At 50.2% G+C, this 17,907-nt stretch overlaps 1 protein-coding gene across 1 annotated transcript in view; it reads left to right on the top strand.

Annotated features, from left to right (window-relative positions):
* Nucleotides 1-17,907, top strand: part of LOC132390686 (dynein heavy chain domain-containing protein 1-like) — a 199,595-nt gene that overhangs the window by 129,344 nt on the left and 52,344 nt on the right. The window lies entirely within an intron of this gene.

The raw sequence follows: 17,907 nt of genomic DNA on the forward strand, positions 1-17,907 counted from the left end.
TCACACTCACAAACTCCTCACTCTGCAACACCCAAACCCTCAGCTCACACTCCCAAACCGTTCACTCTGAAAGCCCCAAACCCTCACCTCACACTCCCAAACTCCTCACTCTGCAACCCCCAAAACCTCACCTCAAACTCCCAAACCGCTCACCCTGAAAGCCCCAAACCCTCACCTCACACTCCCAAACTCCTCACTCTGAAAGCCCCAAACCCTCACCTCACACTCCCAAACTCCTCACTCTGAAAGCCCCAAACCCTCACCTCACATTCCCAAACTCCTCACTCTGAAAGCCCCAAACACTCACCTCAAACACCCAAACCCCTCACTCTGCAACCCCCAAAACCTCACGTCAAACACCCAAACACCTCACTCTGAAAGCCCCAAACCCTCAACTCAAACTCCCAAACCCCTCATTCTGAAAGCCCCAAACCGGCACCTCACGCTACCAAACCCCTCACTCTGCAACCTCCAAAACCATCACCCAAACTCCCAAACCCCCTCACTCTGACACTCCAAAACTCCTCACCTCAAACTCCCAAACCCCCTCACTCTGACACTCCAAAACTCCTCACCTCAAACGCCAAAACTCCTCACCTCAAACTCCAAAACACCCCTCACTCTGACACTCCAAAACTCCTCACCTGAACTTCTAAACCCCATCACTCTGACACTCCAAAACTCCTTACCTCAAACTCCCAAACGCCCTCTCTCTGACACTCCAAAACTCCACACTCTGACACTCCAAAACTCCTCACCTGAATTTCCAAACCCCCTCACTCTGACACTCCAAAACTCCTCACCTCAAACTCCAAAACACCCCTCACTCTGACACTCCAAAACTCCTCACCTGAACTTCCAAACCCCCTCACTGTGACACTCCAAAACTCCTCACTCAGCAACCCCCAAAACCTCACCTCAAACTCCCAAACCACTCACTCTGAAACCCCAAAACCCTCACCTCAAACTCCCAAACCCTTCACTCTGCAACCCGCAAAACCTCACCTCAAACTCGTAAACTCCTCACTCTGCAACCCCCAGACCCTCACCTCTAACACCCAAACTCCTGACTCTGAAAGCCCCAAACCCTCACCTCACACTCACAAACTCCTCACTCTGCAACCCCCAAACACTCACCTCACACACCCAAACCCCTCACTCTGAAAGCCCCAAACCCTCACCTCTAACACCCAAACTCCTGACTCTGAAAGCCCCAAACCCTCACCTCACACTCACAAACTCCTCACTCTGCAACCCCCAAACACTCACCTCACACACCCAAACCCCTCACTCTGAAAGCCCCAAACCCTCACCTCTAACACCCAAACTCCTGACTCTGAAAGCCCCAAACCCTCACCTCACACTCACAAACTCCTCACTCTGCAACACCTAAACCCTCACCTCACACTCCCAAACTCCTCACTCTGAAAGCCCCAAACCCTCACCTCTAAAACCCAAACTCCTCACTCTGAAAGCCCCAAATCCTCACCTCTAACACCCAAAATCCTGACTCTGAAAGCCCCAAACCCTCACCTCTAACACCCAAACTCCTCATTCTGAAAGCCCCAAACCCTCACCTCTAACACCCAAACTCCTCATTCTGAAAGCCCCAAACCCTCACCTCACACTCCCAAACTCCTGACTCTGAAAGCCCCAAACCCTCACCTCTAACACCCAAACTCCTCATTCTGAAAGCCCCAAACCCTCACCTCTAACACCCAAACTCCTCATTCTGAAAGCCCCAAACCCTCACCTCACACTCTCAAACTCCTCACTCTGCAACCCCCAAAACCATCACCCGAAGTTCTAAACACTCTCACTCTGACACTCCAAAACTCCTCACCTCAAACTCCCAAACACCTCACTCTGACACTCCAAAACTCCTCACCTCAAACTCCCAAACCCGCTCACTCAGACACTCCAAAACTCCTCACCTCAAACTCCCAAACACCATCACTCTAACACTCCAAAACTCCTCTCCTCAAACTCCCAAACCTCCTCACTCTGACACTCCAAAACTCCTCACCTCAAACTCCCAAACCCATCACTCAGACACTCCAAAACTCCTCACCTCAAACTCCCAAATCCCTCATTCTGTCACTACAAAACTCCTCACCTGAACTTCCAAAGCCCCTCACTGTGACACTTCAAAACTCCTCACATTGACACTCCAAAACTCCTCACTCTGACACTCCAAAACTCCTCACCTGACCTTCCAAACCCCCTCACTGTGACACTCCAAAACTCCTCACCTCAAACACCCAAACTCCCCTCACTCAGACACTCCAAAACTCCACACTCTGACACTCCAAAAGTCCTCAACTGAACTTTGAAATCCCCTCACTCTGTCACACCAAAACTCCTCACCTCAAACTCCCAAATCCCACATTCTGTCACTCCAAAACTCCTCACCTGAACTTCCAAACTCCCTCACTCTGACACTCCAAAACTCCTTGCCTCAAACTCCCAAACCCCTCGCTCTGACACTCCAAAACTCCTCACCTCAAACGCCCAAACTCCTCACTCTGAAAGCCCCAAACCCTCAACTCAAACTCCCAAACCCCTCATTCTGAAAGCCCCAAACCCACACCTCACGCTACCAAACCCCTCACTCTGCAACCTCCAAAACCATCACCCAAACTTCTAAACACTCTCACTCTGACACTCCAAAACACCTCACCTGAACTTCCGAACCCCCTCACTCTGACACTCCAAAACTCCTCACCTGAACTTCCAAACGCCCTCACTGTGACACTCCAAAACTCCTCACTCAGCAACCCCCAAAACCTCACCTCAAACTCCCAAACCACTCACTCTGAAACCCCAAAACCCTCAACTCAAACTCCCAAACCCTTCACTCTGCAACCCGCAAACACTCACCTCACACTCCCAAACTCCTGACTCTGAAAGCCCCAAACACTCACCTCACACTCCCAAACCCCTCATACTGCAACCCCCAAACCCTCACCTCAAACTCCCAAACCGCACACTCTGAAAGCCCCAAACACTCACCTCAAACTCCCAAACCCATCAGTCTGAAAGCCCCAAACACTCACCTCAAACACCCAAACCCTCACACTGCAACCCCCAAACCCTCACCTCACACTCCCAAACCACTCACTCTGAAAGCCCCAAACCCTCACCTCACACTCACAAACTCCTCACTCTGCAACACCCAAACCCTCACCTCACACTCCCAAACCGCACACTCTGAAAGCCCCAAACACTCACCTCACACTCCCAAACCCCTCATTCTGAAAGCCCCAAACCCTCACCTCACACTCCCAAACCGCACACTCTGAAAGCCCCAAACACTCACCTCAAACTCCCAAACTCCTCACTCTGAAAGCCCCAAACCCTCACCTCACACTCCCAAACTCCTCACTCTGAAAGCCCCAAACACTCACCTCACACTCCCAAACCCCTCATTCTGAAAGCCCCAAACACTCACCTCACACTCCCAAACTGCACACTCTGAAAGCCCCAAACACTCACCTCACACTCCCAAACCCCTCATTCTGAAAGCCCCAAACACTCACCTCAAACACCCAAACCCTCACACTGCAACCCCCAAACCCTCACCTCACACTCCCAAACTCCTCACTCTGCAACACCCAAAACCATCACCCAAACTTCTAAACACTCTCAATCTGACACTCCAAAACTCCTCACCTCAAACTCCCAAACACCTCACTCTGACACTCAAAACTCCTCACCTCAAACTCCCAAACACCTCACTCTGACACTCCAAAACTCCTCACCTCAAACTCCCAAACACTTCACTCTGACACTCCAAAACTCCTCACGTTAAACTCCCAAACCCGCTCACTCAGACACTCCAAAACTCCTCACCTCAAACTCCCAAACACCTCACTCTGACACTCCAAAACTCCTCACCTCAAACTCCCAAAACCCCCGCACTCTGACTCTCCAAAACTCCTTCCCTCAAACTCCCAAACCGGCTCACTCAGACACTCCAAAACTCCTCACCTCAAACTACCAAACACCTCACTCTGACACTCCAAAACTCCTCACCTCAAACTCCCAAACCCGCTCACTCAGACACTCCAAAACTCCTCACCTCAAACTCCAAAACCCCTCACTCTGACACTGCAAAACTCCTCACCTCAAACTCCCAAATGCTGTCAATCTAACACTCCAAAACTCCTCTCCTCAAACTCCCAAACCCGTCACTCAGACACTCCAAAACTCCTCGCTCTGACACTCCAAAACTACTCACCTGAATTTCCAAACCCCCTCACTCTGTCACTCCAAAACTCTTCACCTCAAACGACCAAACCCCCTCACTCTGACACTCCAAAACTCCTCTCCTCAAACTCCCAAACCCGTCACTCAGACACTCCAAAACTCCTTACCTCATACTCCCAGACCTCTCACTCTGACACTGCAGAACCCCTGATCTGAACTTCCAAACCCCTCACTCTGACACTCCAAAACTACTCACATTGACACTCAAAAACTCCTCACTCTGACACTTCAATACTCCTCACCTGAACTCCCGAACCCCCTCACTCTGACACTCCAAAACTCCTTACCTCAAACTCCTAAACCCCCTCACTCTGACACTCCAAAACTCCTCACATTAACACTCAAAAACTCCACTCTCTGACACTCCAAAACCCCTCACCTGAACTTCCAAACCCCCTCACTCTGACACTCCAAAACTCCTCTCCTCAAACTCCCAAACCCGTCACTCAGACACTCCAAAACTCCTTACCTCAAACTCCCAGACCCCTCACTCTGACACTCCAGAACCCCTGATCTGAACTTCCAAACCCCTCACTCTGACACTCCAAAACTCCTCACCTCAAACTCCTAAACCCCCTCACTCTGATACGCCAAAATTCCTCACCTCAAACTCCCAAACACCCTCACTCTGACACTCCAAATCTCCTCTCCTCAAACTCCCAAACCCGTCATTCACTCCAAAACTCCTTACCTCAAACTCCCAGACCCCTCACTCTGACACTCCAGAACCCCTGATCTGAACTCCAAACCCTCACTCTGACACTCCAAAACTCCTCACATTGACACTCAAAAACTCCTCACTCTGACACTTCAAAACTCCTCACCTGAACTCCCAAACCCCCTCACTCTGACACTCCAAAACTCCTCACATTGACACTCAAAAACTCCTCACTCTGCAACACCCAAACCCTCACCTCACACTCCCAAACTCCTCACTCTGAAAGCCCCAAACCCTCACCTCACACTCACAAACTCCTCACTCTGCAACACCCAAACCCTCACCTCACACTCCCAAACTCCTCACTCTGAAAGCCCCAAACCCTCACCTCACACTCACAAACTCCTCACTCTGCAACCCCCAAACACTCACCTCACACTCCCAAACTGCACACTCTGAAAGCCCCAAACACTCACCTCACACTCCCAAACCCATCATTCTGAAAGCCCCAAACCCTCACCTTAAACTCCCAAACCCATCAGTCTGAAAGCCCCAAACACTCACCTCAAACACCCAAACCCTCACACTGCAACCCCCAAACCCTCACCTCACACTCCCAAACTCCTCACTCTGAAAGCCCCAAAGCCTCACCTCACACTCCCAAACTCCTCACTCTGCAACACCCAAAACCATCACCCAAACTTCTAAACACTCTCAATCTGACACTCCAAAACTCCTCACCTCAAACTCCCAAACACCTCACTCTGACACTCCAAAACACCTCACCTCAAACTCCCAGACCCGCTCACTCAGACACTCCAAAACTCCTCACCTCAAACTCCAAAACCCCTCACTCTGACACTCCAAAACTCCTCACCTCAAACTCCCAAACGCCCTCACTCTGACACTCCAAAACACCTCACCTCAAACTTCCAAATCCCTCATTCTGTCACTCCAAAACTCCTCACCTGAACTTCCAAACTCCCTCACTCTGACACTCCAAAACTCCTTGCCTCAAACTTCCAAACCCCTCACTCTGACACTCCAAAACTCCTCACCTCAAACTCCCAAACACCCTCACTCTGACACTCCAAATCTCCTCTCCTCAAACTCCCAAACCCGTCATTCACTCCAAAACTCCTTACCTCAAACTCCCAGACCCCTCACTCTGACACTCCAGAACCCCTGATCTGAACTCCAAACCCTCACTCTGACACTTCAAAACTCCTCACCTGAACTCCCAAACCCCCTCACTCAGACACTCCAAAACTCCTCACCTCAAACTCCAAAACCCCTCACTCTGACACTCCAAAACTCCTCACCTCAAACTCCCAAACGCCGTCACTCTAACACTCCAAAACTCCTCTCCTCAAACTCCCAAACCCGTCACTCAGACACTCCAAAACTCCTCGCTCTGACACTCCAAAACTCCTCACCTGAATTTCCAAACCCCCTCACTCTGTCACTCCAAAACTCTTCACCTCAAACTCCCAAACCCCCTCACTCTGACACTCCAAAACTCCTCTCCTCAAACTCCCAAACCCGTCACTCAGACACTCCAAAACTCCTTACCTCATACTCCCAGACCTCTCACTCTGACACTGCAGAACCCCTGATCTGAACTTCCAAACCCCTCACTCTGACACTCCAAAACTCCTCACATTGACACTCAAAAACTCCTCACTATGACACTTCAATACTCCTCACCTGAACTCCCGAACCCCCTCACTCTGTCACTCCAAAACTCTTCACCTCAAACTCCCAAACCCCCTCACTCTGACACTCCAAAACTCCTCTCCTCAAACTCCCAAACCCGTCACTCAGACACTCCAAAACTCCTTACCTCAAACTCCCAGACCTCTCACTCTGACACTGCAGAACCCCTGATCTGAACTTCCAAACCCCTCACTCTGACACTCCAAAACTCCTCACATTGACACTCAAAAACTCCTCACTCTGACACTCCAAAACTCCTCACATTAACACTCAAAAACTCCACTCTCTGACACTCCAAAACTCCTCACCTGAACTTCCAAACCCCCTCACTCTGAGACACCAAAACTCCTCTCCTCAAACTCCCAAACCCGTCACTCAGACACTCCAAAACTCCTTACCTCAAACTCCCAGACCCCTCACTCTGACACTCCAGAACCCCTGATCTGAACTTCCAAACCCCTCACTCTGACACTCCAAAACTCCTCACCTCAAACTCCCAAACCCGTCATTCACTCCAAAACTCCTTACCTCAAACTCCCAGACCCCTCACTCTGACACTCCAGAACCCCTGATCTGAACTCCAAACCCTCACTCTGACACTCCAAAACTCCTCACATTGACACTCAAAAACTCCTCACTCTGACACTTCAAAACTCCTCACCTGAACTCCCAAACCCCCTCACTCAGACACTCCAAAACTCCTCACCTCAAACTCCAAAACCCCTCACTCTGACACTCCAAAACTCCTCACCTCAAACTCCCAAACGCCGTCACTCTAACACTCCAAAACTCCTCTCCTCAAACTCCCAAACCCGTCACTCAGACACTCCAAAACTCCTCGCTCTGACACTCCAAAACTCCTCACCTGAATTTCCAAACCCCCTCAATCTGTCACTCCAAAACTCTTCACCTCAAACTCCCAAACCCCCTCACTCTGACACTCCAAAACTCCTCTCCTCAAACTCCCAAACCCGTCACTCAGACACTCCAAAACTCCTTACCTCATACTCCCAGACCTCTCACTCTGACACTGCAGAACCCCTGATCTGAACTTCCAAACCCCTCACTCTGACACTCCAAAACTCCTCACATTGACACTCAAAAACTCCTCACTATGACACTTCAATACTCCTCACCTGAACTCCCGAACCCCCTCACTCTGTCACTCCAAAACTCTTCACCTCAAACTCCCAAACCCCCTCACTCTGACACTCCAAAACTCCTCTCCTCAAACTCCCAAACCCGTCACTCAGACACTCCAAAACTCCTTACCTCAAACTCCCAGACCTCTCACTCTGACACTGCAGAACCCCTGATCTGAACTTCCAAACCCCTCACTCTCACACTCCAAAACTCCTCACATTGACACTCAAAAACTCCTCACTCTGACACTTCAATACTCCTCACCTGAACTCCCGAACCCCCTCACTCTGACACTCCAAAACTCCTTACCTCAAACTCCTAAACCCCTCACGCTGACACTCCAAAACTCCTCACATTAACACTCAAAAACTCCACTCTCTGACACTCCAAAACTCCTCCCCTCAAACTCCCAAACACCCTCACTACGACACTCCAAATCTCCTCTCCCCAAACTCCCAAACCCGTCATTCACTCCAAAACTCCTTACCTCAAACTCCCAGAACCCTCACTCTGACACTCCAGAACTCCTGATCTGAACTTCCAAACCCCTCACTCTGACACTCCAAAACTCCTCACATTGACACTCAAAAACTCCTCACTCTGACACTTCAAAACTCCTCACCTGAACTCCCAAACCCCCTCACTCTGACCCTCCAAAACTCCTCACATTGACACTCAAAAACTCCTCACTCTGCAACACCCAAACCCTCACCTCACACTCCCAAACTCCTCACTCTGAAAGCCCCAAACCCTCACCTCACACTCACAAACTCCTCACTCTGCAACACCCAAACCCTCACCTCACAATCACAAACTCCTCACTCTGAAAGCCCCAAACCCTCACCTCACACTCACAAACTCCTCACTCTGCAACCCCCAAACACTCACCTCACACTCCCAAACTGCACACTCTGAAAGCCCCAAACACTCACCTCACACTCCCAAACCCCTCATTCTGAAAGCCCCAAACCCTCACCTTAAACTCCCAAACCCATCAGTCTGAAAGCCCCAAACACTCACCTCAAACGCCCAAACCCTCACACTGCAACCCCCAAACCCTCACCTCACACTCCCAAACTCCTCACTCTGAAATCTCCAAAGCCTCACCTCACACTCCCAAACTCCTCACTCTGCAACACCCAAAACCATCACCCAAACTTCTAAACACTCTCAATCTGACACTCCAAAACTCCTCACCTCAAACTCCCAAACACCTCACTCTGACACTCCAAAACTCCTCACCTCAAACTCCCAAACCCGCTCACTCAGACACTCCAAAACTCCTCACCTCAAACTCCAAAACCCCTCACTCTGACACTCCAAAACTCCTCACCTCAAACTCCCAAACGCCCTCACTCTGACACTCCAAAACACCTCACTTGAACTTCCAAACCCCCTCACTCAGACACTCCAAAACTCCTCTCCTCAAACTCCCAAACCCCCTCACTCTGACACTCCAAAACTCCTCATCTCAAACTCCCAAATCCCTCATTCTGTCACTCCAAAACTCCTCACCTGAACTTCCAAACTCCCTCACTCTGACACTCCAAAACTGCTTGCCTCAAACTCCCAGACCCCTCACTCTGACACTCCAAAACTCCTCACCTCAAACTCCCAAACACCCTCACTCTGACACTCCAAATCTCCTCTCCTCAAACTCCCAAACCCGTCATTCACTCCAAAACTCCTTACCTCAAACTCCCAGACCCCTCACTCTGACACTCCAGAACCCCTGATCTGAACTCCAAACCCTCACTCTGACACTCCAAAATTCCTCACATTGACACTCAAAAACTCCTCACTCTGACACTTCAAAACTCCTCACCTGAACTCCCAAACCCCCTCACTCTGACCCTCCAAAACTCCTCACATTGACACTCAAAAACTCCTCACTCTGCAACACCCAAACCCTCACCTCACACTCCCAAACTCCTCACTCTGAAAGCCCCAAACCCTCACCTCACACTCACAAACTCCTCACTCTGCAACACCCAAACCCTCACCTCACAATCACAAACTCCTCACTCTGAAAGCCCCAAACCCTCACCTCACACTCACAAACTCCTCACTCTGCAACCCCCAAACACTCACCTCACACTCCCAAACTGCACACTCTGAAAGCCCCAAACACTCACCTCACACTCCCAAACCCCTCATTCTGAAAGCCCCAAACCCTCAACTTAAACTCCCAAACCCATCAGTCTGAAAGCCCCAAACACTCACCTCAAACGCCCAAACCCTCACACTGCAACCCCCAAACCCTCACCTCACACTCCCAAACTCCTCACTCTGAAATCTCCAAAGCCTCACCTCACACTCCCAAACTCCTCACTCTGCAACACCCAAAACCATCACCCAAACTTCTAAACACTCTCAATCTGACACTCCAAAACTCCTCACCTCAAACTCCCAAACACCTCACTCTGACACTCCAAAACTCCTCACCTCAAACTCCCAAACCCGCTCACTCAGACACTCCAAAACTCCTCACCTCAAACTCCAAAACCCCTCACTCTGACACTCCAAAACTCCTCACCTCAAACTCCCAAACGCCCTCACTCTGACACTCCAAAACACCTCACTTGAACTTCCAAACCCCCTCACTCAGACACTCCAAAACCCCTCTCCTCAAACTCCCAAACCCCCTCACTCTGACACTCCAAAACTCCTCATCTCAAACTCCCAAATCCCTCATTCTGTCACTCCAAAACTCCTCACCTGAACTTCCAAACTCCCTCACTCTGACACTCCAAAACTGCTTGCCTCAAACTCCCAGACCCCTCACTCTGACACTCCAAAACTCCTCACCTCAAACTCCCAAACACCCTCACTCTGACACTCCAAATCTCCTCTCCTCAAACTCCCAAACCCGTCATTCACTCCAAAACTCCTTACCTCAAACTCCCAGACCCCTCACTCTGACACTCCAGAACCCCTGATCTGAACTCCAAACCCTCACTCTGACACTCCAAAACTCCTCACCTCAAACTCCAAAACCCCTCACTCTGACACTCCAAAACTCCTCACCTCAAACTCCCAAACGCCCTCACTCTGACACTCCAAAACACCTCACTTGAACTTCCAAACCCCCTCACTCAGACACTCCAAAACTCCTCTCCTCAAACTCCCAAACCTGTCACTCAGACACTCCAAAACTCCTTACCTCAAACTCCCAGACCCCTCACTCTGACACTCCAGAACCCCTGATCTGAACTTCCAAACCCCTCACTCTGACACTCCAAAACTCCTCACCTCAAACTCCTAAACCCCCTCACTCTGATACGCCAAAATTCCTCAGCTCAAACTCCCAAACACCCTCACTCTGACACTCCAAATCTCCTCTCCTCAAACTCCCAAACCCGTCATTCACTCCAAAACTCCTTACCTCAAACTCCCAGACCCCTCACTCTGACACTCCAGAACCCCTGATCTGAACTCCAAACCCTCACTCTGACACTCCAAAACTCCTCACATTGACACTCAAAAACTCCTCACTCTGACACTTCAAAACTCCTCACCTGAACTCCCAAACCCCCTCACTCTGACACTCCAAAACTCCTCACATTGACACTCAAAAACTCCTCACTCTGCAACACCCAAACCCTCACCTCACACTCCCAAACTCCTCACTCTGAAAGCCCCAAACCCTCACCTCACACTCACAAACTCCTCACTCTGCAACACCCAAACCCTCACCTCACACTCCCAAACTCCTCACTCTGAAAGCCCCAAACCCTCACCTCACACTCACAAACTCCTCACTCTGCAACCCCCAAACACTCACCTCACACTCCCAAACTGCACACTCTGAAAGCCCCAAACACTCACCTCACACTCCCAAACCCATCATTCTGAAAGCCCCAAACCCTCAACTTAAACTCCCAAACCCATCAGTCTGAAAGCCCCAAAGACTCACCTCAAACACCCAAACCCTCACACTGCAACCCCCAAACCCTCACCTCACACTCCCAAACTCCTCACTCTGAAAGCCCCAAAGCCTCACCTCACACTCCCAAACTCCTCACTCTGCAACACCCAAAACCATCACCCAAACTTCTAAACACTCTCAATCTGACACTCCAAAACTCCTCACCTCAAACTCCCAAACACCTCACTCTGACACTCCAAAACACCTCACCTCAAACTCCCAGACCCGCTCACTCAGACACTCCAAAACTCCTCACCTCAAACTCCAAAACCCCTCACTCTGACACTCCAAAACTCCTCACCTCAAACTCCCAAACGCCCTCACTCTGACACTCCAAAACACCTCACCTCAAACTTCCAAATCCCTCATTCTGTCACTCCAAAACTCCTCACCTGAACTTCCAAACTCCCTCACTCTGACACTCCAAAACTCCTTGCCTCAAACTCCCAAATCCCTCATTCTGTCACTCCAAAACTCCTCACCTGAACTTCCAAACTCCCTCACTCTGACACTCCAAAACTCCTCACATTGACACTCAAAAACTCCTCACTCTGACACTTCAAAACTCCTCACCTGAACTCCCAAACCCCCTCACTCTGACCCTCCAAAACTCCTCACATTGACACTCAAAAACTCCTCACTCTGCAACACCCAAACCCTCACCTCACACTCCCAAACTCCTCACTCTGAAAGCCCCAAACCCTCACCTCACACTCACAAACTCCTCACTCTGCAACACCCAAACCCTCACCTCACAATCACAAACTCCTCACTCTGAAAGCCCCAAACCCTCACCTCACACTCACAAACTCCTCACTCTGCAACCCCCAAACACTCACCTCACACTCCCAAACTGCACACTCTGAAAGCCCCAAACACTCACCTCACACTCCCAAACCCCTCATTCTGAAAGCCCCAAACCCTCACCTTAAACTCCCAAACCCATCAGTCTGAAAGCCCCAAACACTCACCTCAAACGCCCAAACCCTCACACTGCAACCCCCAAACCCTCACCTCACACTCCCAAACTCCTCACTCTGAAATCTCCAAAGCCTCACCTCACACTCCCAAACTCCTCACTCTGCAACACCCAAAACCATCACCCAAACTTCTAAACACTCTCAATCTGACACTCCAAAACTCCTCACCTCAAACTCCCAAACACCTCACTCTGACACTCCAAAACTCCTCACCTCAAACTCCCAAACCCGCTCACTCAGACACTCCAAAACTCCTCACCTCAAACTCCAAAACCCCTCACTCTGACACTCCAAAACTCCTCACCTCAAACTCCCAAACGCCCTCACTCTGACACTCCAAAACACCTCACTTGAACTTCCAAACCCCCTCACTCAGACACTCCAAAACTCCTCTCCTCAAACTCCCAAACCCCCTCACTCTGACACTCCAAAACTCCTCATCTCAAACTCCCAAATCCCTCATTCTGTCACTCCAAAACTCCTCACCTGAACTTCCAAACTCCCTCACTCTGACACTCCAAAACTGCTTGCCTCAAACTCCCAGACCCCTCACTCTGACACTCCAAAACTCCTCACCTCAAACTCCCAAACACCCTCACTCTGACACTCCAAATCTCCTCTCCTCAAACTCCCAAACCCGTCATTCACTCCAAAACTCCTTACCTCAAACTCCCAGACCCCTCACTCTGACACTCCAGAACCCCTGATCTGAACTCCAAACCCTCACTCTGACACTCCAAAATTCCTCACATTGACACTCAAAAACTCCTCACTCTGACACTTCAAAACTCCTCACCTGAACTCCCAAACCCCCTCACTCTGACCCTCCAAAACTCCTCACATTGACACTCAAAAACTCCTCACTCTGCAACACCCAAACCCTCACCTCACACTCCCAAACTCCTCACTCTGAAAGCCCCAAACCCTCACCTCACACTCACAAACTCCTCACTCTGCAACACCCAAACCCTCACCTCACAATCACAAACTCCTCACTCTGAAAGCCCCAAACCCTCACCTCACACTCACAAACTCCTCACTCTGCAACCCCCAAACACTCACCTCACACTCCCAAACTGCACACTCTGAAAGCCCCAAACACTCACCTCACACTCCCAAACCCCTCATTCTGAAAGCCCCAAACCCTCAACTTAAACTCCCAAACCCATCAGTCTGAAAGCCCCAAACACTCACCTCAAACGCCCAAACCCTCACACTGCAACCCCCAAACCCTCACCTCACACTCCCAAACTCCTCACTCTGAAATCTCCAAAGCCTCACCTCACACTCCCAAACTCCTCACTCTGCAACACCCAAAACCATCACCCAAACTTCTAAACACTCTCAATCTGACACTCCAAAACTCCTCACCTCAAACTCCCAAACACCTCACTCTGACACTCCAAAACTCCTCACCTCAAACTCCCAAACCCGCTCACTCAGACACTCCAAAACTCCTCACCTCAAACTCCAAAACCCCTCACTCTGACACTCCAAAACTCCTCACCTCAAACTCCCAAACGCCCTCACTCTGACACTCCAAAACACCTCACTTGAACTTCCAAACCCCCTCACTCAGACACTCCAAAACCCCTCTCCTCAAACTCCCAAACCCCCTCACTCTGACACTCCAAAACTCCTCATCTCAAACTCCCAAATCCCTCATTCTGTCACTCCAAAACTCCTCACCTGAACTTCCAAACTCCCTCACTCTGACACTCCAAAACTGCTTGCCTCAAACTCCCAGACCCCTCACTCTGACACTCCAAAACTCCTCACCTCAAACTCCCAAACACCCTCACTCTGACACTCCAAATCTCCTCTCCTCAAACTCCCAAACCCGTCATTCACTCCAAAACTCCTTACCTCAAACTCCCAGACCCCTCACTCTGACACTCCAGAACCCCTGATCTGAACTCCAAACCCTCACTCTGACACTCCAAAACTCCTCACCTCAAACTCCAAAACCCCTCACTCTGACACTCCAAAACTCCTCACCTCAAACTCCCAAACGCCCTCACTCTGACACTCCAAAACACCTCACTTGAACTTCCAAACCCCCTCACTCAGACACTCCAAAACTCCTCTCCTCAAACTCCCAAACCTGTCACTCAGACACTCCAAAACTCCTTACCTCAAACTCCCAGACCCCTCACTCTGACACTCCAGAACCCCTGATCTGAACTTCCAAACCCCTCACTCTGACACTCCAAAACTCCTCACCTCAAACTCCTAAACCCCCTCACTCTGATACGCCAAAATTCCTCAGCTCAAACTCCCAAACACCCTCACTCTGACACTCCAAATCTCCTCTCCTCAAACTCCCAAACCCGTCATTCACTCCAAAACTCCTTACCTCAAACTCCCAGACCCCTCACTCTGACACTCCAGAACCCCTGATCTGAACTCCAAACCCTCACTCTGACACTCCAAAACTCCTCACATTGACACTCAAAAACTCCTCACTCTGACACTTCAAAACTCCTCACCTGAACTCCCAAACCCCCTCACTCTGACACTCCAAAACTCCTCACATTGACACTCAAAAACTCCTCACTCTGCAACACCCAAACCCTCACCTCACACTCCCAAACTCCTCACTCTGAAAGCCCCAAACCCTCACCTCACACTCACAAACTCCTCACTCTGCAACACCCAAACCCTCACCTCACACTCCCAAACTCCTCACTCTGAAAGCCCCAAACCCTCACCTCACACTCACAAACTCCTCACTCTGCAACCCCCAAACACTCACCTCACACTCCCAAACTGCACACTCTGAAAGCCCCAAACACTCACCTCACACTCCCAAACCCATCATTCTGAAAGCCCCAAACCCTCAACTTAAACTCCCAAACCCATCAGTCTGAAAGCCCCAAACACTCACCTCAAACACCCAAACCCTCACACTGCAACCCCCAAACCCTCACCTCACACTCCCAAACTCCTCACTCTGAAAGCCCCAAAGCCTCACCTCACACTCCCAAACTCCTCACTCTGCAACACCCAAAACCATCACCCAAACTTCTAAACACTCTCAATCTGACACTCCAAAACTCCTCACCTCAAACTCCCAAACACCTCACTCTGACACTCCAAAACACCTCACCTCAAACTCCCAGACCCGCTCACTCAGACACTCCAAAACTCCTCACCTCAAACTCCAAAACCCCTCACTCTGACACTCCAAAACTCCTCACCTCAAACTCCCAAACGCCCTCACTCTGACACTCCAAAACACCTCACCTCAAACTTCCAAATCCCTCATTCTGTCACTCCAAAACTCCTCACCTGAACTTCCAAACTCCCTCACTCTGACACTCCAAAACTCCTTGCCTCAAACTTCCAAACCCCTCACTCTGACACTCCAAAACTCCTCACCTCAAACTCCCAAACACCCTCACTCTGACACTCCAAATCTCCTCTCCTCAAACTCCCAAACCCGTCATTCACTCCAAAACTCCTTACCTCAAACTCCCAGACCCCTCACTCTGACACTCCAGAACCCCTGATCTGAACTCCAAACCCTCACTCTGACACTCCAAAACTCCTCACATTGACACTCAAAAACTCCTCACTCTGACACTTCAAAACTCCTTACATGAACTCCCAAACCCCCTCACTCAGACACTCCAAAACTCCTCACCTCAAACTCCAAAACCCCTCACTCTGACACTCCAAAACTCCTCACCTCAAACTCCCAAACGCCGTCACTCTAACACTCCAAAACTCCTCTCCTCAAACTCCCAAACCCGTCACTCAGACACTCCAAAACTCCTCGCTCTGACACTCCAAAACTCCTCACCTGAATTTCCAAACCCCCTCACTCTGTCACTCCAAAACTCTTCACCTCAAACTCCCAAACCCCCTCACTCTGACACTCCAAAACTCCTCTCCTCAAACTCCCAAACCCGTCACTCAGACACTCCAAAACTCCTTACCTCATACTCCCAGACCTCTCACTCTGACACTGCAGAACCCCTGATCTGAACTTCCAAACCCCTCACTCTGACACTCCAAAACTCCTCACATTGACACTCAAAAACTCCTCACTATGACACTTCAATACTCCTCACCTGAACTCCCGAACCCCCTCACTCTGTCACTCCAAAACTCCTCACCTCAAACTCCCAAACCCCCTCACTCTGACACTCCAAAACTCCTCTCCTCAAACTCCCAAACCCGTCACTCAGACACTCCAAAACTCCTTACCTCAAACTCCCAGACCTCTCACTCTGACACTGCAGAACCCCTGATCTGAACTTCCAAACCCCTCACTCTGACACTCCAAAACTCCTCACATTGACACTCAAAAACTCCTCACTCTGACACTCCAAAACTCCTCACATTAACACTCAAAAACTCCACTCTCTGACACTCCAAAACTCCTCACCTGAACTTCCAAACCCCCTCACTCTGAGACACCAAAACTCCTCTCCTCAAACTCCCAAACCCGTCACTCAGACACTCCAAAACTCCTTACCTCAAACTCCCAGACCCCTCACTCTGACACTCCAGAACCCCTGATCTGAACTTCCAAACCCCTCACTCTGACACTCCAAAACTCCTCACCTCAAACTCCCAAACCCGTCATTCACTCCAAAACTCCTTACCTCAAACTCCCAGACCCCTCACTCTGACACTCCAGAACCCCTGATCTGAACTCCAAACCCTCACTCTGACACTCCAAAACTCCTCACATTGACACTCAAAAACTCCTCACTCTGACACTTCAAAACTCCTCACCTGAACTCCCAAACCCCCTCACTCAGACACTCCAAAACTCCTCACCTCAAACTCCAAAACCCCTCACTCTGACACTCCAAAACTCCTCACCTCAAACTCCCAAACGCCGTCACTCTAACACTCCAAAACTCCTCTCCTCAAACTCCCAAACCCGTCACTCAGACACTCCAAAACTCCTCGCTCTGACACTCCAAAACTCCTCACCTGAATTTCCAAACCCCCTCAATCTGTCACTCCAAAACTCCTCTCCTCAAACTCCCAAACCCGTCACTCAGACACTCCAAAACTCCTTACCTCAAACTCCCAGACCTCTCACTCTGACACTGCAGAACCCCTGATCTGAACTTCCAAACCCCTCACTCTCACACTCCAAAACTCCTCACATTGACACTCAAAAACTCCTCACTCTGACACTTCAATACTCCTCACCTGAACTCCCGAACCCCCTCACTCTGACACTCCAAAAC

The sequence above is a fragment of the Hypanus sabinus genome, chromosome 3 (genome assembly GCF_030144855.1).
Source record: "Hypanus sabinus isolate sHypSab1 chromosome 3, sHypSab1.hap1, whole genome shotgun sequence".
NCBI lineage: Eukaryota > Metazoa > Chordata > Chondrichthyes > Myliobatiformes > Dasyatidae > Hypanus > Hypanus sabinus.